Source organism: Cataglyphis hispanica, chromosome 19 (assembly GCF_021464435.1).
Source record: "Cataglyphis hispanica isolate Lineage 1 chromosome 19, ULB_Chis1_1.0, whole genome shotgun sequence".
NCBI classification, from domain to species: Eukaryota; Metazoa; Arthropoda; class Insecta; order Hymenoptera; family Formicidae; genus Cataglyphis; species Cataglyphis hispanica.
The window spans coordinates 3,071,578-3,094,195 of record NC_065972.1 but is presented as its reverse complement, the minus strand read 5'-3'; the positions used below and the strand labels follow the sequence as shown (position 1 = coordinate 3,094,195).

The window sequence follows — 22,618 nt, the reverse complement described above, 5'->3', positions numbered from 1 at the left end:
GTGAAAAAACAATGTCGTGAAAAAAACTGGTTCGGCGAATTTTCCCTTGGATACCGAGTATAAAGATAACGAGAGAGCAAAACATCTCTGAGAAGAGATATATCAATTACTATCTCTTTAATAATGAGAAATGTGTCTGAAGATTAAAAGGATATAAGAATGCAATTTAGAAAATATTATAATTCGTTAATTTTTTATCTATAGAAGGATAATGCAATAATGTTCAGCGAATTCCATACGACAAAGATTCAAATAAATTTTTATAAAAACTTATCTAGCATCTTATCATTAATAAGAAGAAAATTAAGGGAGAACAAATTTGAAAAAACAAGAGAAAAAAGATTTTGTTGATGCAAAAAATCAAGACAATTAGTATAATAGTCTTGACAAATTAAATACATAAAAAAATAAAAAAGGGTGTAGAAAAAAGAAAACATCTGTAATAAATATGTTGAACAATTACTTATACTTAATAGTGCTGCCTTTTTTCTCTTGTTTTAATTATTTATTATGTTGTACCTACAAATCTTGTGTAATTTATGTTTTACATCAAAAAATTAAATAAACAAATAAATAGATAGATTATACAAATATAAACTTGAAATAATTCACTTGAATAACTCAAGTAAAATGTGTATATTACAATCTTACTTTGTGACCGATTAAAAAAAAATTAATTATACTTTCGCAAGTATTTAATTATTCTTATCTTTTGAATTATGTGTTGCGTATAGAAAGTTGATGTAATGCTAAAGAATAATTTAAATTTGTAAAATACTCATTCTTGCATAGAAGTGGCAAATGTCAGTGCTATTGGCAAGTATAAATAATCAAATGTATAATCCAAGGCTACATCAATCAAATTAATATTTATTCATTAATTAAATCTTAGATCTTACCGCATACATTCCGCAAAATTACATATATATATATGCTACTAATAATTAAGTTCAATATCCTGTTAATCTATTGCAACGAACACTTTAAATTAACTTAGATTTTACGGTTCACAAATCCCGGCGAAATTAATTGAAACTTTTTCACCATACTTTTGATCATTAATTATGGTTATTTCTAAGCCGATCGCACGCGATATCACTTTGCGAAGTGACACAACCGAGTGACACAAACAGGTGGTGCGCCATTATTATCGCGAACACAACATCACGTTAGTTAAGATATAAAATAAGCATCGAAATGTGTCATGGCGTGTATCATCGAGAGAGTAAAATTGAAAGTAAAATTAACCTGAAGGAGATGAGAGACGCGTTTATGTCGCACATCCTGCTATAGGTTGTTGACACCTGGCGTGTCGATGACGAAAGCGACGAGAATTGAAAAAGGTGTCGATGCTAACTCGGCACAACATTAGCATTTCTACGCCGGTCGTTACAATCGGTGTCGTAATCGATGAAGGCAACCGAGCCGATCAAGTCGTAACAATAGCATTAATTTGCACTCGCATCGCGACAAAAAAAATATTTTTTTAGAGATTAAAGAATTTGAAATTTTTTTTAAATAACACGCAAGTATTTTCGATCTGGCTTCAAATTAGTATTTATATATATATATATATTACAAATTTTTATATTGTATATTACAATACATCGTAAAAATATTAATTAATTATAATTAATAAATAATAATGAGATTCATAACTGAGGCGTCTCTAACAATGAGTCCTTGTTCAAATAAAAGGTAAAAGTGAATTAATAGCAAATTATATAAGTTTACAACCGCGTCGTAATTATTTTCTAACGCGCATGCATCGTCTTCTTCCTGGAAGGATGCATAAAGGATTAAAATAATCGCGAATCTTGACTCGCATGACGAGTCCACAACGAGTAAGACTCTGGATACTCTCGATGCTCGACGCGCATGTTGTAAGAGAGAAAGAGAGCAAAGGGAGGAAGGAAGGGAAAACCGCGCGTGTACGCACGTGCGAGAGATAAACTGATTGCGCGCAATAGCGGGTGTCACGCGACGCGTGTCGCACGCGAGTATCGAAACGTAAGTAAAAAAAAAAAAATCTAAATTTGATATTCAGAAAAGTTCAAATTTAATGTCGAGATTATATAATTTTACAGAGGAATTGTTCTTAGATGTTTATAATTTTTGTAATATTATTTATTTTTAATTAGTATAATATTTTATTTATTTTACTTACTACTATATTATTTATTATTTTTCTTTCGTAAAAATCTTAAATACATATTTAGGCATGGAGAAAATTACATGTCAGACATACAAAAAATTCATTCTTTTTTTGTAATCCATTATTTTCATTCCTTAATGATATAAATTTAAGACGCTCCGAAGAAATAAAACTTTCATTTATTCGCGATAAACGTAAACGTATGCAATGTGTCATGTGTGCTTCGCTGCATATGAACAACTTGCACATACAAGTTTGTGTGTATACATATATTCGCTTTACGGTCAACAAAGGCACCACCGCGTATAATAGCGTGTAACGTCAGTGCTTGTTCTTACGACTCTGCGATTGCATGGCAAACGTAACTCGCTCGAGTAAGTAAACAAGTTGTAACTATCTGTAAACGTTATCGTATATATACATTATCGATGTTACACTTAAACGTCTTCGGTTATCAGTAGCTTTGCCATACCGGATGTTCTATAGAAAATCATGAATCTAGAACAATCGCCGAAAATTGCCGGCAATAAAAATTTATAAACTCGATATTATTAAGCAAAGAAATAGACGCAACTGCATCACATCCATTACTTCACATTTAAATTGGCTTGTCGCTCTTTTATCACCGCTATTTAATCGATGCGGGCGTCTCTCTTACATATAAACATATCTAATTAATCCGTAATATATATTAGCGGATTATATATGTACAAAGTGATTGCTTGCGTGAAAGTGAGGCTAGGTGTCTGATTAGCGTAGCTGAGTGTCCGACTGGTTAGCGTGCGTTTCGCTTTGGAATGAGTTACATAAAAGTCGGAAGGCAGGCAGGCACGCGCGCGCCTTGTGGAAGGCCAATGTCCTGACCGATCCGGTACGACGCCGTGCTCGTGTAATAAGAAATGCACCGCTCGAGCGGTTTCTCTTTCGCGGTGAATGACACGTCCGCGTTCAAATCGCGTGGGGTGTCATGCAAACTGCAATTCAAATTTTCTCGAACCTTCGTAGCGTCAAATATCTCAAGATATATCGCAAAAATATTTCTAAAATAATAAAGTAAATCTTGTGCAATATATATTGTATATATAAATAGATATTACAATTTTTTAAAAATTCGATCAAGTTGAAAAAATTAAATAAAAATTTGTTATAGCAATGTGAAAATTTAACTCATTTCTTTAATTCAGAAATGCATTAATCAGGATACAATCTTATGGTACGATTCATTTAAGAATTAAAAGGTCGTTCGCGTGACTCAGTTTTATTTTTTTTTTTAATTTATTGTTCTCAAAAAACTTTACACGTTTTGCGAGTTTTTTTCGCGTGAGCAATAATTAAAATTTTCAATCTCTCGATTTTCTCGGCAACATGAAGATTAATCTGTTCGATCTGAATAGAATTGCACAGTGTAGTGCATCGGCATTGCTGAGAAAGAGAAAAAAAAAAAAAAAAGAGAAAGAGAGAGAACAACATTGAACGATCGGAGAGGAGATTGCAGAGGAAACTTTCGAATGTGCGAATGCACTTGCCGTAGAAACTTTCTTCGGAAACGGGACGAGAACGCGCGCGAGAAAGCACACAACTCGCTCCCTTACACACGGCATATTTTATAACTGCTTAACGATGCGTAGCACCGCGGAGGGATAACGGACGCCCCTTTTGTAAGTCGGCATCCAAGAGCCAACAAACTACAATCAAACGCACCCGATCTCGATTCCCGTAACGTAATTTTCTCCCTCCTCTCCTCTTGCCTCATATACGTAATCTCAACTTTTCGCGTAACGCTACTCAATCTAAAAGATCGAAAGTATTTGAACGCGTGTAATACACGAGTATTATATGTAATATTAACGATTCTAAGACAATCCACACTTATGTAATACATTTCATCGTAAATTTTATTACGACCGATTATAAATACGAGCGTATGCGAATTTATTAATCCTCTTCATTTATTAGAAAATAAAAATATTGTGCATAAAATACGATGATACGGGGGTCAAGAAACTAGCTGTCACGTGTCGTCATTCGCGTCATTTCTGAGATTTGAGAGACCGGGGTCGACGAACGACGTTATCGCTTTTTCGACGATGTGACTTCCGCCAATTCGGCAGAAAAATCTGTCGATTCAAGATCTTTTAAGTTGCAAGTGCATGCCGATGCGTCCTATAACGGGGTCAATGACTTTCTCCGATTACCTGCCGTTGCAGCGCAATTTGCCAAACGCGTGACAAAGCGATGAAAATATACCGAGATATTTTTAACGTTCAATCAAAATGATCCGTTAATCGAATAAATGACCTCGACCGATGCATACGTCATGTAAAGTGAAATTTCCGTTTCTCGGGAGGCTTAATTTCTCTACATTCGCGACGATAAATCACCGCAGCATCGCCTCTTGATCTTTCTTCGATCCCGATTACGTAAATTCGTGCGTGATGCGACGATCAATGAGAGTTTCCAGGTTAATTTCTTACGGTATAGAAACACGTCGGGAGAAACTTGCGATTCGCGAATACGTTTAGCGTTTCTCCGCCAATCAACATTGCTCTAGAAATTGTAGTCGTGCTGAAAATCTGTGTGTGTATGTGCGCGCTCCGGAAGAATAAGAAAGCGGAACGGCGAGCGCCACGTTACAAGTACTTGAAACTTGTATACGTGACGCGCATGGATCATGTTTTTCCCCACGAGTGTTTGGAAATATGAAACAAAGAAATAATTAATATCGATAAACTTTCAATAATATAGATATCTCTAGAAATCCATGAGACGTTAAAAATCGCTGGACTTATTAACGAATTTAAAAAAAAAAAATAAATTTTGATTTTGCCACCAAAAATAATATTGCTGGAAAGCCCGGCTATTAAATATTCATAATTTTATAATAAACGATGTTGACAGAATAAGAATAACTGATGCAAAGCGAAAAAATGATTTTTTAACAGTTCTGTGAACGAAGGCTAGCTTTTTTGATCTTCATTAGAAAAAAAAAAAAAAAAAAAAATTGATTAAGTTAAGGTAGTAGGTAGAAAAATAATTGTCGAACAAGCGCCGCGAATATTTTTCAAAAATCAAAATAAAAAATATAAAACGTACATAAGCTTTGATTATCCATGTGTGTGTATTTGCAATATGAATATTTTCTCGAAAATAGCAACATTGTGCTTTTTCACCATTCGAGTTGATCGTTATCAGCTGCTTGTTCAAGGGCTGCCAACTGATTTTCTCCTACGACCTCGCGATTCGGGCGTCGCGTGTCGGGCTGCCGTTGCAATCCCCTCGAGGTAACACAGTCCCCTCCCTTCGATTACGAGATTTGACAGCCACGTAACGCAGTAACGCTTATATCGCCATTGATGAAAACAGAGTCGCGACAAAAGTTGTATCTTACGAAAGCTATTTCGCGACGATTTCCGACTTTTCCCTTTAATAAATCAAACAGTCTTTGATCTTTATGGTGGTTTATAAACCTAGATATTTTTAAGTATAGGATTTCTTTTTCACATCTGCATAAATCTCATCTGTGCCGTAGTAAAAGTATTGAAAAAACAAAGGAAAAATAATGTTGAGAAATTTAATGTAGACGCTACGAGAGAGATAGAGAAAAAGTTGTTGGGGAAACCGCGATCTATATATAGAAGGGTTAATTAACCCTCTTATTACACTCGGTTCGATAGCTAAACTTGACCGTAGCCCACATCTCGCGATAAGAGGGACAGGGAAAAGCGTCGTTATTATATTATTATCGTTTGTGCAGACGCCGTTCTTTCCACGGACGAGAATAGATGCAGCCAGGCGCGATTGTTGCGCGGTTAAACGAACACGATGTGGAAAAATAACGACACCCGGACACACACACACACACACGTACATCGTGTCAACGCGATTCCCGCGTGTTAAAGCCGAGCCTACAAGTCGGCCGCGCTTAACCGAGGTGTCATAAGCCGCCGGCTTATGTAATGCATTTTATGCTCACGTTACTAATCGCCCGGTTTATATCTACATGGAATCCATTTCGTTCCACTCGAATAAGATATGAACGATACCTGGACTCTGACTTTGCTGAATGACGTCACTCGAGTCACGTACGCATCTCTGTTTACCGCGAATAATAGAATCGGATAAAATGAGAATCACGCGTTGTCTTCGATTACATATACGTGTCTGCGAAAGATGACTATCGCGAGTCTTTTTTTTTTTTTATAACGTTAATCATTTTTAACGCAGAAAAATACGACGGCCTTAATCGCGTTGTCTTGACCATAATATTTATTGCTACTTTGATTTTCCAAGATCTGCGGAATAACAAGAATGCACGTGTACTTGGCCACATATATATATATATATATATATACACTCACGCGATAAGATTAATAATCTAGTGAGAGAGATTGCGACAAGGATTTTCCCAATACACATTTTTATTCACGTCCTTCGATCAATCGCGTCATTAAAACTATATTAAGCAAGTGAATTTCATGTAAGCGCACTAACGAGCGTCCTCGCTTGTTGCGTTTATTGTTTTGTCATCGGCATGTAATTTATCGTGATTGGCGAAACAATTATGAACGGACGGGAACAGAATTGAAATCATTTACAATCAATGACAGCGAGAGATTGTCGTAACGATTACTAGAATGAATCTATAATGCCTCTTATCAAATATGCGAATGCGTTGCAGCAGCGTTTCGTTTAAAGCACAATCGACGACGAGCCAAAATTCATTCAACGCGTTACAAATGTCATTTCCCCCTCCCCCTCTCCACTCCTTCCCCCCACATCAATTTTCAACATGCAAGAATTAAATCATTAAAGAAGGACAAGTACTATCTCGAGCGGATCACACACACACATACGTGGTCGCTTACTTTGTTGAAATATTCGCTTAATGTGAATCGCGAAGTTTCACACGCACACATAAGTTTCGACATGACTCACTGCGTGCACTTTTAGCTTCATCGATCGTGTTATCTGTGCTAGCCCCTCGGCGAACGATACGCATTTCTTCCCCTACCGAATAACGGATTGTTTTCTTATCGACATTTCAAAGAAAAAAATTAATGAAGTGTAAAAAAATTACACAACAAAATTCAGTAACGGATCGATTTTTTTTTATTTTTATACGCGACAATTGTTTCTCGAGCATCGAATATAAAATTTTCTAGCAATAGGTCGGATTTTTTCAACGTTTGAGGAAGGTTATGGCGAGACATTGGTGATGACGCAAGAGCAGGACAAGACATAACCGAGAGCGGTGGGAAAGAGGGAGGGGGGAGATGGTGGCGGCAAAACGGAAGAAGGGAGACCCGATACCCCGACACAGTCGCACAGGACGACGAGGGACGCGAGGGCGTGGATATCGGAGGGCAAGGAGAGGGGAGAAAGGAGAGCGAGAGAGATAGAAGCAGGCACAGGAAAGAGGGTGTCGGGACAGAAATAACTCGCCGAGCTCTCGGCGCATAAGCCTCGTGAGCAGCCTTCGAAAACAAAGCGGCTTGCACGGCAAGGATACACGTGAAGCTCATCATCCTTTTTTTTCCCCGCTCGATTCTAGTTTTAGTATGCGATGTGCAACGGCAAACGATCGCTTAGATATCACTCGAAATGTCCCCCTTTTGCGCGAAAAATAACGACAGTAAATTTAACCTACTTATCAGCGATCTTGAAATTTTTCCATCAATATTGGATGAAAAAATAAAATGTAAAAAAAGAAAGAAACAATATTTTCCCTAACGCTCATTTGATATGAGACACGAAAAATATTAGAGTATCATAAAAATAAAACAAAAGATTTCAATATTTTTATTCCACTTTAATAAGTATAAAATAATTCTTTAAATACGTAGATTTGTGTGATACATAAATCATTCTCTTTAAAAAAAAAATAATAATAACATTTACAAGTAAAGAAATTATTTTTAAACATTTTTAAACTCTTTAAACACGAATTAATAAACGATAAAATCACGAAATGACAAATATAAAGTAAAAAAAAAAAAAAAAAGAAATAGATTGAATAAACAAATTACAAGATTCGATATATTTTTAATTGTTTTAATATTCGAGCTTTGTGACGAATATACATTAATTCTTACAATTGCAAATTCGAAAATCTGATAAATAATCGCGAGAGGGAAAATATTTTCAGGGCGGAAATATTCGTGGCAGAAGTTACATCATTGAGAGAGAGAGAAGGAAATTGCGCAAGCCCGATGTCGAGGGAAAATATCGCGATTAGTTTTTCCGAGAAAAAGGGACACGCACTTGTGCGTATGCTGATACAACGCAACGCAGACGATGCGTCAGGATACTGCAGCCGAGACATTTCTATCGCGCGCTGCGGACATCCTGGATATGCAACGGCCTGTCATATACCATCGTGTCATTAACCTTACGCATTGCGTTGGAAGAGAGAACCGATAACGCCCGCTGCGTTTTATCCGTCATATATACTCCCGCCTTCGCGCGTGTAAGATATTATATATAAAATCTTCTATTATATTATATTTAATAAAGAGTATCGCGTCTTGGATTAAAACATGAAAAATCTTAATAAAAGATAAGATATAAATTTTTTTTGAAGCTTAATCTCGCAAAATCATCTTGAGATATTAATTACATGATCTAAAAGACTCGATTGTATCTGTCAAAAATTAATATTTCATAGTGAAAATTTGTGCTAGGTATACTCAAATTGTCAAATATTTAATTTCGTTTTATTAATTTTAAAAAGAGAGATGAGAAAGAGAAGAGATTATTTTATTTCTCTATTTTCGAATAATTCGAATCCTCGAGTTGTTGATACAATTAAAATGTCAATCTCGATTAAAAGGAAAAATAACTCCGATAAGTAAACAAAGAACGTTCGTTCCTGAAATCGCGAGCGACATCGGTCGCTCTAATTCTAGGATAACTGATCCGTCATTGTCGTCGTCGCGGGATTCGCGTGATCGTGCACACCGGTATCGTGCATCGGAGATGCATGTGACACGGCAAGCGGGCGAAAGAGAGAGAGAGAGAGAGAGAGAGAGAGAGAGAGAAGCCGAGAGGCGAGACGAGACGATTTCTTGCCGGGACGACGCGATCGTCGCCGCCGTCGCCTCCTCCTCTCTGGGTAACACGGTACCAGTAGAGCGACGAAGGAGCTAACGGTGTTCTGCCCTCGATAGCCGCGCTATTATGAAACTATATATTATGACAGAGGATCCGTCGCGTGTACCGCTTCTTCGAGACGACACACTTACGGCGCGTCTCGCCTTACGACCGCCGCTTCTTCTTCCTCCTCCCTCGTGCAATCCACTCCCCTCCCCCTTCAATTCCCATCGCTCCACCTTGATACGCATCATTCTATTCATGTACAATTTGCATCGGAAATCGTCACCTCGCCCCTCGTCTTTTCTTCCGTTTTTTACTCGATGAGCTGCTGCTCCTCAAACCAAAAGTGTTCGACCAAGAGCATCAAATCAAATGAACGATAATCGTAAGATAATTAAAATAATAATTTCAATTCTTTTTAATAATTAAAATTACATAAAATATATCTCCACTTTATTATGTATAAGACTTTTCAGATATAGATATTCCAAATCACTTAATTTTTCTTATAATAATTAAAAAAATTTAATACGTATTTAGCTACAAAAATCTTCGAGATGTGTAGATTATCATTCTTATTATTATTTGTAAAAGAAAAATTATTAAGACCTATTAATTATAAGGCGGAAAAATCGTGGTTAATAATGGACGCGTTTATCCGTAAGAAATACGATGATCCGATTTGTAGATTATTTTCGTCCGACGTTTTGTAATCGCAACGAGAGACGACATTCTTTCATATGCAAATAGCGCGGAGCTTTGCACCGACGCAATGGCATATCGCAGTGTTTCTTCTCCATTGTCATCTTTGTTCGCTACTCCGATATCCAATCGAAAATTTCATAACAAAGAATGATAATTTGTTTTAACAAGATAACATTAATTCAGTAATAATTACTTAAAAAATAATGCAAATTTTTCCTCAAAATCTTGTCATTAATTTTAATGACAAGTTGATTCATTTTCGATATGCTAAATGTTTGAAAATATATATCAAATGCCATACAAATATTGTATATAAATTACACAGGGAGAAACATATACAATGCCATACAAATTATAATGATAAGAAATAAAAATTTTCAAATACGTGTGCAAACAGACGAATACTGGCTGAGCGATGTAAATTGTCTCGCTTTCGCGAGATACGATTTTCGAGAGACTGGAAGGGCTCAATTTCGTCTTACTCGCGATGTCGAGAGAATTTAAATTGGAAAAGCATTTCCCGTTATACTGCGTCGCGAAACGTAAGATGAGACGAACATCCGTAGATATTTATTAGATCATTATTTTGCATCTCGTAACATATTCCAGTGCACAATGCGTCCTTTTCACCGGTCTTACGCGCGCAAAGGATAACAAAGGCGATCGTACAATGATCGACGGATGCAGGAAATCGATCGATGAACGCGAGCGAACCTACCGCTAGATCTTTTTTAGGGCATCCCGTTTGGAGTTTATTATTGAAGAAAAAAGAAGCCCCGTTTTTTCCCCTTCAAAAGACGATCGAGAAATTTTCCTTCGATTGACCTCTCGATCGATTGTGCGTCGTCATTCTTTTTTAGGCAATGCATTCTTTTTGATGCAACGAATCTCTAGATTCTCCGAACATATGGAGGGTGAAAAAAAAAAACTCTCTCTCTCTCGCAACAAATAGGACGAAAATAATCGACAATTAAATCCGCAATGCGTGACTTACTTTCACGAATACTTGTATGATATTCGGATAATTATGGTATTTTACGTCAAAAAATAATTATGATATCTGGCAAATTAATTTGGTAATTATAAAGTTATGAAAGAACCGCATCATCTTTTTAATATAATTTTTCTCGGATTATACTGATCAATAAATAAATAAATTTAATTAAATAATCTAACGCAATAAGAAATTTTTTCGCATTTGTAGACTACATTTATATGTAAAGGGATCGTGCAAGGAAAGACAACGAGCGCGTTGGAATAAAATAAAAAATTAGTAGAAAATATAAATTGTGTATGTAATAAAACGCAATTATTGTGATATCAAATTTTTTAAATATACGTCGAGCGTGTTCTACAAGAAAATGAAAGCTAAATATGACAAATATACGGAGGGTTGATATAGCCGATAAATTAGCGCAGATTCGAAAACAGCGAATTAATTGGACGGTCGTTGGCCGAGGAGAGGAAATACGCGGCGGTTGGTAATTAGATTGCGCCGCTAGCATTTCGTCGGAAATGAGATTATCTCGTAACGAAGAATAAATCAGCAGATTGGCCGTACGCAAATAACTCGACAAGTTGAGTTCCGAGAGAGAGAGAGAGAGAGAGAGAGAGAGAGAGAATGATATAGTTGCAGATTATTAAGTTTTATCTCTTCATACAATGGCATTAGAACGGACAACGAGAGAGATCTCGACGATCAAACGAAAGAGAAGAGAGCGCAAGATTATTACGTCTCTTTTGTTTCGACAAGCAGCGCGTTATTTTCGTAGGAAAATCAAGCAAAAAAAAAATATGAAATTAAATCGGATATCTTTTGATCCGAGAATCCAAAATCTCTACACCCAAGAACTCGCGAGAAGTTGGTTGCGTTACAATTCATTAATCCGCATTGTTTAATACTGTTATATTTCGATATATCGTATGTCGGCTTTAACAGGATCTGGCCCGGCACCAGAGAGAGAGAGAGAGAGAGAACAACGTAAATAATAGCTAATATATCTGTGTTATGTAACGGACGACCTCGAACTCGGTCGAGCCTGCTGTACACGTGCTTGGTTGACCTACTTTTCCGATTCCGAAAGCTCTCCTTTGCGTTTCCCGGAATTGCGATTTTCAAAATAAAAAAATAATCTATCGACCTTCTCGCCAATTAAATGCACGTAATTTTATTATAAATGAAAAAGAATCAAAATGCACTCAGGTTTGTTCAAAAATGTGTAACACACATTTTTGAAATCTCTTTTACACAATTTATATAAATTAAATAAATAAAAAATATTTATTACATCACATTTATTCAATATTTTCATTGTATTTTTTTTTTTTATTTGTCTTAATTTAATTATTCATTTTGTTTGCTGTGTGTATGCGTGTGCGTTTTATAAATGATACTATAATAAGAGATAAGTATTATATATAATTGGAGAGAGTTTAGCTGATCGTGCAACGTGACTCGCGATAAGACGCAGAGCATTCTTTACATATTCGCATCACTGCTACAGGAATGCAAAATGATAAAAGCTGACGGGTATTTCCGGTGTCGCAAAATGTCGGTGGTTATGATTAAACGAGGCGCACGAGACGCGCGTATACCGATAAGGAATCGTCAGTGAAAAATAGGCGATAAGTCCTACGCGAAGCAGGTTTCTATCTCGATTTTTATCCCGACGAATCTTATCTGTATTCAAGTGACTTCTCACTTGATCTAAAATTATGTGTATATTGAATATTAATTATATGTTTTTTTTTTAATCGAACAAAACTCGTATTGTTATTATTAATGTCAAAAAAAAATCTGCTTCAATTTATTTTGATTAATAATTTTATATTAATGATGATATACGATATAATAAATCATCAATTATTCTAATGAAAGAAAATGGAATAAAATAAGACTGACCTTATATAAATAATAAAAATTAGAGACACATGCGCGAGGACAATTATTTATAAAATATTAGACTTCGAATTATTTTCGTTGTGTATATTAAATGTAGTTTTTAGGGTACATACATTTTGAATTATATACGGAAATCGCTTCGAATTACAAAGATATGTATAACGCTTTAAAATACAATTTTCATTCAGTTTAATAATAAGAACTTACTGTTCCATACGCGCGTATTTTCCGTACGAAGCAAGATCAAGGTCATATGACATTGTCTCCTATTTTTTGCGTAAAACAATTTTATTTTATTTATTTAGAAAAACATGACAATAATTTAGTTTTCATTCTTAAAGTCCAAGCTAAAACATTGTATATATATATATATATATATATATATATATATATATATAATATAAATATTTACAGAAAAAATACAAATATATATATTTACAGATTGATATATGTAGATATAAAAAATGTATAAATGAAAGAAAATATATCGCAAACAAAAAATATATTTGAAATCATGACAAAAGAATTAGCGTGATAAAGTACAAAATGGCGATATTTTAAAGCGTTATAGATCCGAAAAGGTCATATAGAATTTATGTATTATGTAATTATGACACATATGTGAAACTCGAAGCAATCTGTGAGATGTAGATTTTCATCACTGATTACGGAGATGAAGAAGTAAATGATAGGATGAAAGAATATGTATGGCAAATAGATTTACTCACCAGTCATCGGTTGTCCCCTCAGCATTTTTCCGACGTTGATTGGATCCCCTTTTCCTTGTCACAGGTAGATGGACACTCGTTGGACGATGTCATGCACTTTCCTCGGTAATAATAGGCACTCACACGAAAAAAAAAAAAAAAGAAAAAAAACACTCCCGGCACTTGTCAATATTTGCGCGACAGAATTCGACACTCACGGCAAAATATATAATATTATTAATGCACACGTTATTCGATTTAACTTGCGAAGAAAATTAGTCACGCAATCAATCGCGCGCATAAATGATTGAATTCAAAATTACAATACCTTCTCGCGCGTGTACCTATTCCGTAATAAGAATAATCTTATTTCGAATCAAGAGTTGTATAATCCTAACCTAATCTAACCCGTTGCTCTATTATACGATGAAAGCGATCGCAAGATTGTCGAGAAATTCTTTTATATACGTATGTACGTGACCTTGAATCCCTCGAATAACGCTTATCTCGGCTCACTCGATAGACTGCGATGTCTTCTTCCGTGTATCAACTCCAAAGAGAGAGAGAGAGAGGGGAAGAAAGAGGCAAAGGAGGAAGGGAACAAGAAGTTGCAGCGAAGCCTCGGTCAAAATTCCCGGAATCGATCCGCCAACCGAGCGACAAAAGGCGCGCGTACACTATTAAATTTTAGAGAAAATATTATCGCCCATCGAAATATTTATCGTATCATCTTCGAAGACTTTTATATCACGTTATCGTTAGACTCGATGAGAGAGAATATATAAATACATACGTGCGTATATAATACGGTATATACGGAGGGCGAGCACGGACATTACTAGTTACTAGGACGCGCCGCGACGCGAAGAAGTGTGCGGCCGAAACACACGCACACTACTTCAAGTAGTTCAAGTAACAGCGAGTGTCGCGCGACGCTTATCTCAGCTCGCTCGATAGACTATTGGCCCTTCGACGCAAGCCAGCGCGAAGGATGAGAGGAGCGGGCGGGCGGGCGGGGAGGAGGGGGAAGAGCAGCAACTTCAGTAGCCTCGCGAGTCGTCGAATTCTCGGAATTCAGCCGAGCGACGAAAAGTATATACGTATACACTTGTTAGATTTTAAAGCGTATATACCGAGCGCCGAAATATTCTACGCTCTAACGAAATATTCTCTCGCGTTTTGACGAATAAATATATGTATATCGCGCAATTGCTTTTTGCAGATCGATTATTTAATGAAGAGGGAGAATGACGGTTGTGTTATATGTACAATTTTGCAGAAATAATTTCGTCCGAAAAAAAAAAAAAAACATATTTGCCATTTAGTGACAATTGTCGACATAATTGAGATTGCATTTGTATTTAGATAGTGGAGAATTTAATAAAGACAGATTTTGGAAACAACTTCGTTCATATCGGATATATATTCGAGATTTGCCTTGTTAAGCTCGGCAAATTAGATTTGCATTGAATAGATTACGTATAAAGGATGTCGATTATCTCTGCGTAGGTCGAGTACGTTACGAGGACTACTTACGTACGAAAATAATCTCGCCCGACGATATTTCCGAGCATATTTCTAGTACTCACGCGAGAAAATTATTATATTACATCTCGACAAATAAATAAGTGTACTATTCGATGATGATTATTTAAGAATCAAGAATAAGATAACAATTATAATATCTTTGAAACATACCACACTTATTTCGATGTATTTCCGATCCTTATTTACTCTCGCGATACGTTTTCGCGATGAGTGAAAACTCGCGAGAATATTTCTCGCGCACTTATCCCGTTTGCGCGCGAAACGGAAATGACCGTGTGACGTAAGAGACGGTCTTTAAGACATCTTTAAGATGGCGCGCGACTCGACACGACGTTCAGATTGCTTCATTATATTCACGATTCATCCGGAGAAGATGAAAAATGATTACACAGTATCTGAACACTTGTCAACGAGGACGATGATTCAAAGTCGATTGTCAAACCCCCGTGGTCTCAGAATAGGAAGGAATGCGGTTCTCACGCTGTCCCGCGTAAAAAAAAAACTGTCATGAGACTAGTCCATTCGTGAAAGGCATGACGTGAAACGTTCGCACAAAAATGCAGCCGATACTGGTAAGAGTAAATAGCTTTGAGTAACCAGCGATGATGATGATGATGATGATAGTGATGGTGATGTCTATCGGGATAAGAGATAAGAAGCGTGTTTATTATCTTTTAACATGAATTGCGCTACTATTATTTTTTATGATATGAAGGCTCAGATACATAATTTATTACACATGTCATCAATATCATCAGTATGGCTTTTTTAATGATCGACGAATATTTACTTGTCAGAAGAATGGACGTAAAAAATATTCTGATATTCTATTTAGTCAAATTAAATGACTTTATTGTTGATTTTATTGCAGAGATTTTTTAAACCTTATGGAGATAACTAAAGTTACATCCAGTTAAAGAGAGTGAAAAGAAATTAAAACAATACGAATCGTTGATGCTTGTGGATTATTTACGAAGAAAGAAAGGCATCTCGGATTATGTGCTCGAAAAAACCAAGAAGAGAAGTTATGTTTTATACAGATTTTTTAGCAAGATGCACGCGTGCAGTAACATATGTAGGAGATATGCATACATTGCCAAGTAGCTACGAAAGCTACTTTCTCCAGTAGTATAAGATTTCCTGTCTCTAATGTGAGCTCAAGTTAAATTAGATTTAAGTCGATCAAGTTGCTAGTCGAGCGAATGGAAAAGGCCTTTTTAATTTCATATTTCAGTAAATTTTCCATAATCGATTAACGATGCATTATGTTCATGTATATCATATACAAATTTGTTTTTTTCTTCACGAGATTAGATCGCATTGTAAAAAATACATTATAAAAAACAGCAATATTTTAAGAATTGATTTTAAATATTGCCGCGATTAAAATTCCATTAAAGTTCATTTGATTTTTTTTATCCTTTTCTTTTCTCTAACATTTTTTAATATTTAAGAAATATTAACTCTATATCTCTTTGTAAAAAATTTGCAAAGTTAATTGATGGGATAAAAACAACGCATTAACTTGGGAAACTGTTAGAGAACTCTTGTTACTATTCGTCTCCGTTGACATTTGTACCGCTGCAGAAATGAACGCGCTTGTATAAAGATACACAACGATAGCGATATTACTCAATCGTAGGTGAAAAATAGCAGGGGCGTGAACGATCAAGTTATTTTGACCTCTCATCTCCTGCACCGTTACAGCGGAATGTCATTCATATCTTAACTCATTCTCCCTCTGCCTCTCTCTCTCTCTCTCTCTTTCTCTCTCTCTCTTTTTCTCTTCGCCGTCTATGTCGCGTATCGTTATAAACATTTTTATCGTTGTAAACATTATTTTGCAATTATTTATTAAACCAGTCTAAATTGCATCGATACACAAATTAAAACAAGATATTTCCAAGCTGGAGCGAAGCTACAAACTCTTAATGCCTCTCGCGCGATTCCCTTCTTCCTCTTTTCCTTCCTGCATCATTATTTCACCAACCTTTATGCAAGAGTTTCATCTCGAAAAAAATGTAAAAGTTATCGCATCGTGTGCTGACCCGATGTTGGAATGAAATAACCTCACCGAGATAATTCGTTATCAATACACGATATAATAGTAGTATTACAATAATTTAGCAGTTAAGAACTCTCGGCGCCCTTTCTGTAATATTTATATTTACCGCGCGATGCACGCACAATACAAAATAGAAAAAGAACGAGACAAAGAAAAAGAGAGAGAAAGAGAGGAAGATTCGCTCCAATAATGTTTTTCACCGATTATTTCGCACGATGAAATTTTTGCTGCTGCGTTTAACTTCGCGAGTCGACGATTGTAAAAACGAGGGATTATTTTTTTCGTAGCTAACGATCTATCGTTGTCTTTAAACGTCAAAATCAAGGGCTGACCGCAACATTCTCTATTGGATCCCATCCTTCCTCCTCTCTCGTCGCAAATCTCAAATGGGTCGACCGGTACACACGCACGTAACGGCATCGTCTTTTTATCATACATTTCACCTTTCTACTTTACAATCAGGCACTTTCATATTGCTTTCACTTGGCGGATGAAAGTACCGTCCGCGAGCCAAGTAGGTTCCCGTCTTTTATACAGAGTGAACAAAATAGAGCATCTTTCTTGATTCATCGAATATTCCGTACGATGGCAAAAAAAAAATGATAAAAGACAACGCAAATACCTTATTCGATAATTTTTATCTCCTCGCTATTTTTATCACCGGCAAACCGTTTATAGCAAAACGATTAATCGCTGATTAATCATTGTTCTTCTAACATTTGAATCTTGAAAGTTGAGGATTCTTCATGTTGCATAGAACTCGAGTATCGCCGACGTGCGGATTTTTTTGGAATTTTTGCGAATCGATCGATGAAATTGTTATTTTTCGAACACCCAGTGTGAAATGCTAACGTGCGCCCCATATTTTTATATTTGAGAATCCAGGGGCCAGTGAACCCGACCGGATCTGGTCAGGAACCTTAGGCTTTATACAATCGCGATTGACACCTCGCTTCAGTTATTATCATTATTACACGGGCTCGTATACATTAATTACACGGCGACGAGGATCAAATCACTAATCTCCATATTGCAACTGCAAATGAGGAATCAAACTTCCCTTCCTATATACCCCCTATTTGCGTCAAAGATAAATCTTTTGTCATTCATCATAAAATTTTTTGGAGTAAACAAAATATTTTTATTTATATTTATATATATATATTTATATATATTTATCGAAGATTCATATGGGATGTTTGTTTAAATTATTTTTTAATTAATGAATAGTGCAATTACGTTTTACAATTGTATCATATTTATGTTACGATGATTATCGCGAATGATTAAAAGCATATATTAAAGAGCCCCTCGCTTTCAGACTCGTGCGTTCCAGAAACTTCGTTTAAGATTCTCCTCCATACATTTCTCCGAGGCGAATTAGATTCAACGACGAAAGGACATTAAAGAAACGGAATCGAGTTTGCTGAGCTATCGGAAATGTTTGCACGTGCAATCCCGATTACAGCGACGTCGTCACTATTACTTTAACAGTTACACTTTCTCTCCTCGACGTCTTCCATCATAGTCTCGACGTAGTTAAGGAGAGAGCAAACTGCGCCGAGGAAATGATTGTTGTTGAGGCGGTCATTTAAAATATGCGCTCTCTCTCCCGCGCTATATGTATATTAATAATCCAACTAGCGTGCATCATTATATAGAGAGGAGGAGAAACGTTCTCTTAGATAATATTAATATATTCCATAACTCTCGAGCACTCGAGTTAACTCGTTCCTTTCTGAGAATGGTGATATATTTTCATATTTTTATTTAATTAGCCGCAAAAAATAGATAAAAGATAATCGATAAATCGGTCACCGCCAAAAATCAACCGAGACACACATTTAATGTCAATTATTTTCATGCATTATTTACTCTCTTATTTACTTACATACATTATTGACAAGTAATGATATTTGAAAATATGTAATATATATATACACACACACACACATATTGCATCTATTATTTTGCCTCTTTGTTTGACAATTAACGCGTGCACGCTGATTGCAAGTCGATCGAACAGTTTTATCCGGAAGGAATGAAGCCAATTGCGCACCAGAATTTCGAAACCTCTTGAAGAAAAGCCGTCTCGAGATCGAGATATGGAGGTCCCGCCACGGCCTTGCGCGTTAAAGACCGCGATAAGGAAGGTGATTGGCCGCGCCGCTCGCTTTGCGACTTTCCTTAAGCGGTAAGGACGTGCACTAACAATGAGTAACTCCGACAATTTCGTTGTATAAGAAAAATATTAATGAAGATTGAATGAATGAAAAAGTCTCGTTTTATCTATCATAGCGGTAAAGTAGGCTGCGTGACTAAGAAAATTTTTATTTATTTATGAAATATCACACATAAGACAGCATTTATAAAATTATCAATTCAATTATTTTCTTGTCACGATTTATATGTTTATAAATTTATTCACTTTTCAGTGAGCTCTCAATAAGGCATCTTAAAAAGATCGGATATCCACTCTTAGGATTTTAATTGCGTATGCAATTCGCTCAACACAGTCGCGTTTAATTATCGTCGTGACGATTTCGCTCGTATAACGAGCGCATGGAGCATTTTCTCGCTGGGAAAAAGAGAGAAGGTAGAGGGGAAGGAGAACGCTATTGTTTTCCGCGGGGAGAGAGATTTAATTATCACACCGTCGCCGAGACTTGGATCGAAATGACACGTCGCTAATGACTTGGCGCTCTCGCGGATCAAACGCGCTTTTACGTGAAAAAAATGTGGCGGGAAAAATAGAGAGCAAAAGAGTTGGGAAAAACTATAATTTATCTAGCTTTCCAATATTCTCCTCTTCGTCAAATGCTTCGCAGATTTGTCGTTACGAGCCCACGTGGCTGTCGATTAAGAAACATGTATTCCCGAAGGATAGTTCTTTCTCTCTCTCTCTCTCTCTCTCTCTCTCTCTCTCTCTCTCTCTTTCTCACCGACTATTGACAATTCCCTGAAGATTATGCACACAATGATAATAAATATTTGCATCTGCGTCAGCAAAGTTCCAGGTACAGTTTGTTGTTGTATGTAAAGATGCGATACACAATATTAAAAATACATTTAATGCTTTTATATCTAGCGCGATTTAAATTAATATAATCATTTAAATCACGGTTCTAAGACAAATTTTCCAATTATTGTTAAACAATTCTTAAACAGATTGACAAGATTGGACTCTAACTGTTGCTCCATTAAATCCTCGTCGTGCATTTTCTTCTGGCAAAGAAAGGTTTTTTTTTTTTTTTAATTTAAATAAAAAATCTTATCACACACTTATATCACTTATAATATACTTAATCATTTCATTAATGTACATAATATAATTCGCTACTTTATTTCGATTCACCTAATAATAAACATCGTGCTTTTCTCTGCTGCGTAAGGAAATAATCGCGGTCTCACCCAATTTAGAGATTGCACAAGGAAAGTGACTGCGTATATTTGAGCCAGGCATACGCTCTTCCCATACTTTTCAATGACGCATTCCGCGGATACACGTGTCGGTCGCGAGTTGCAGAATGTAACGCATCGCAAAAAGTTAAATGCGTCGGAGTAAAGGTGACGATTCCTCTACCCTTGTGTTTAGAAATACTTATTGCGCGTATAGTCCAAAGTTGTTGCGCATATAGCCCAACTTTGATTCTTCTTCTACATAGAAAGTGCGAATATGTGCACAGACAGATATATAATGTATCAAGAATATTACGCCATAAAACGATATTATAAAATACGATCTTTAAAGAGAGATATATTCAAATACGATCGCACGAAATAATATTGATAATAAATCGCGACATATTAAAAATGACATAACCGCGATGTTATTTTTAATATCAACGCCCTTTTATTTCGCTTCAACATTTACTAAAAATATTTATTATAAATTATTAAAATTATAATTAGATTTTAATGATTTATAATAATTACTTTTGAATATTTTATAATATAATTATTAATGTATTTATTATTTTTTACAAATTATTATATTATTTTCTTTATATAATTCTCGCGTGTTTATCAATCGGCGAGAGGGGAGGTTCTCTTCATTTTTATTACCGACCTGTTATTTTCCATCGCCCAATAGCTACCCACGATTCTTCATCGTGGATATTTGCGCAAACAATACACGCGTGCGCGCATACGTGCACGAAACTGCAGCGTGCCGAGATAGCGACGCAGTGCACATCCGTGCACGCGCGCGTGTCCTTGAAATATCGAATTCGCCCACCGTAGCATCGGTGGACACGTGATATGCGCGCGCGACTTTATGTAAATTAAGCGCTGTCAAACTTTGCATCCGAAAACAAAGTGTAAAAATAGAGAGAAAATAGTGAAAAACTATATATAAAACGTATAATAAAAAGTGAAGTACATATTATAATATAATAACAGAGAGAATTGCATTTTACAGATAAAAGAAAGAAAAAAAAAAGACTTGTCAAATGGGTCGCAAAGTTTCGATAAATTTCACGACAATAATATCGCGCAATAACCGTTCGCGTTGACGCACGATTAGCAAAGCAGTTTCGATAACGCGACGACGACATCTCTATTTTCATTATACTACACATATCGATAATGCATCGAGATAAAAAGAGGCGACGTCGATTGCACGTGGATATTCATAACGAGGCGCGACGCGACGCGCGAGGAAGACAAGATCGGGTTCGGAAAGTTGCATAAAAAGTGAAGGTGACCGGCGGTGATTCACGGGGGCTGATGCCCTCGTTGTCTGGCATTCGGTTTGTGGAGGACGATGCGGCGTTGGGGGGAGGGGGAAGAGGGACCTTGCCAGCCGGCCGGCCGAATCGAGCGGTCCGTTCTTTGTTTTCGCTGGATCGCGGCCGACGTGATTCCGAGTACATAGCATTTCTCTCTCTCTCTTTCGCACCCTCTGTCCCTATTTCTCTTGACGTATCTCGTTACGAGCTCGTTTTATCAGCGATCGGTGATCGGCGAGTAAATCAATTTTTCAGCATGGCCGCGAAACGCCCGCCGAGAGGTCACCGGCACCGTCTCTTTCTATCTAGCTCTCTCTCTCTCTCTCTCTTTCTCGCGAGATTCGCCCACGCGTCGTCAAAAACAAATTCACGTTCGACGAGCGGGAAAGTATACTTTGTATATGTATACAGGAAAATCTTTGTATCGCTATAGAATCACAGTCTAGTTTCAAGATATGATAATAACGCGCGCGATACCATATCGAATCAAATGAGAAAGAAACATCGCATTCTTGTAATGTCCATTGTCGTGTAAATTTAAGGCAAATCGATTTTATAATAAATTTGTATTGCTCCTATCATGACAAAAGCAGCGATTAAAATTTCTGAAATCTGAAGTGGTACGAGAAGATCGAGAACATTCTCTGACTGTCATTAGAGAATAGATTACGATTATAGGTACGCAAAGATAGAACGTTTTTATCGAAATTTAAA

At 36.4% G+C, this 22,618-nt stretch overlaps 2 protein-coding genes across 3 annotated transcripts in view; both read right to left on the bottom strand.

The window, feature by feature from the left end:
- Positions 1-14,527, bottom strand: part of LOC126856549 (caveolin-3-like) — a 108,853-nt gene extending 94,326 nt beyond the window's left edge. The window contains exon 1 of the mRNA XM_050605141.1: positions 13,583-14,527. The gene's annotated coding sequence lies outside the window, so the exon portion shown is untranslated. The remainder of the gene's footprint in view (positions 1-13,582) is intronic.
- Positions 1-22,618, bottom strand: part of LOC126856550 (MIP18 family protein galla-2) — a 62,308-nt gene that overhangs the window by 15,681 nt on the left and 24,009 nt on the right. Inside the window, exon 4 of one of the 2 annotated variants that reach the window (XR_007688371.1) lies at positions 5,646-5,658. The exons of the other annotated variant lie outside the window; for it this stretch is intronic. The gene's annotated coding sequence lies outside the window, so the exon portion shown is untranslated. Of the gene's footprint in view, positions 1-5,645; positions 5,659-22,618 lie in introns of those variants that run through there. 2 annotated transcript variants of the gene reach the window in all.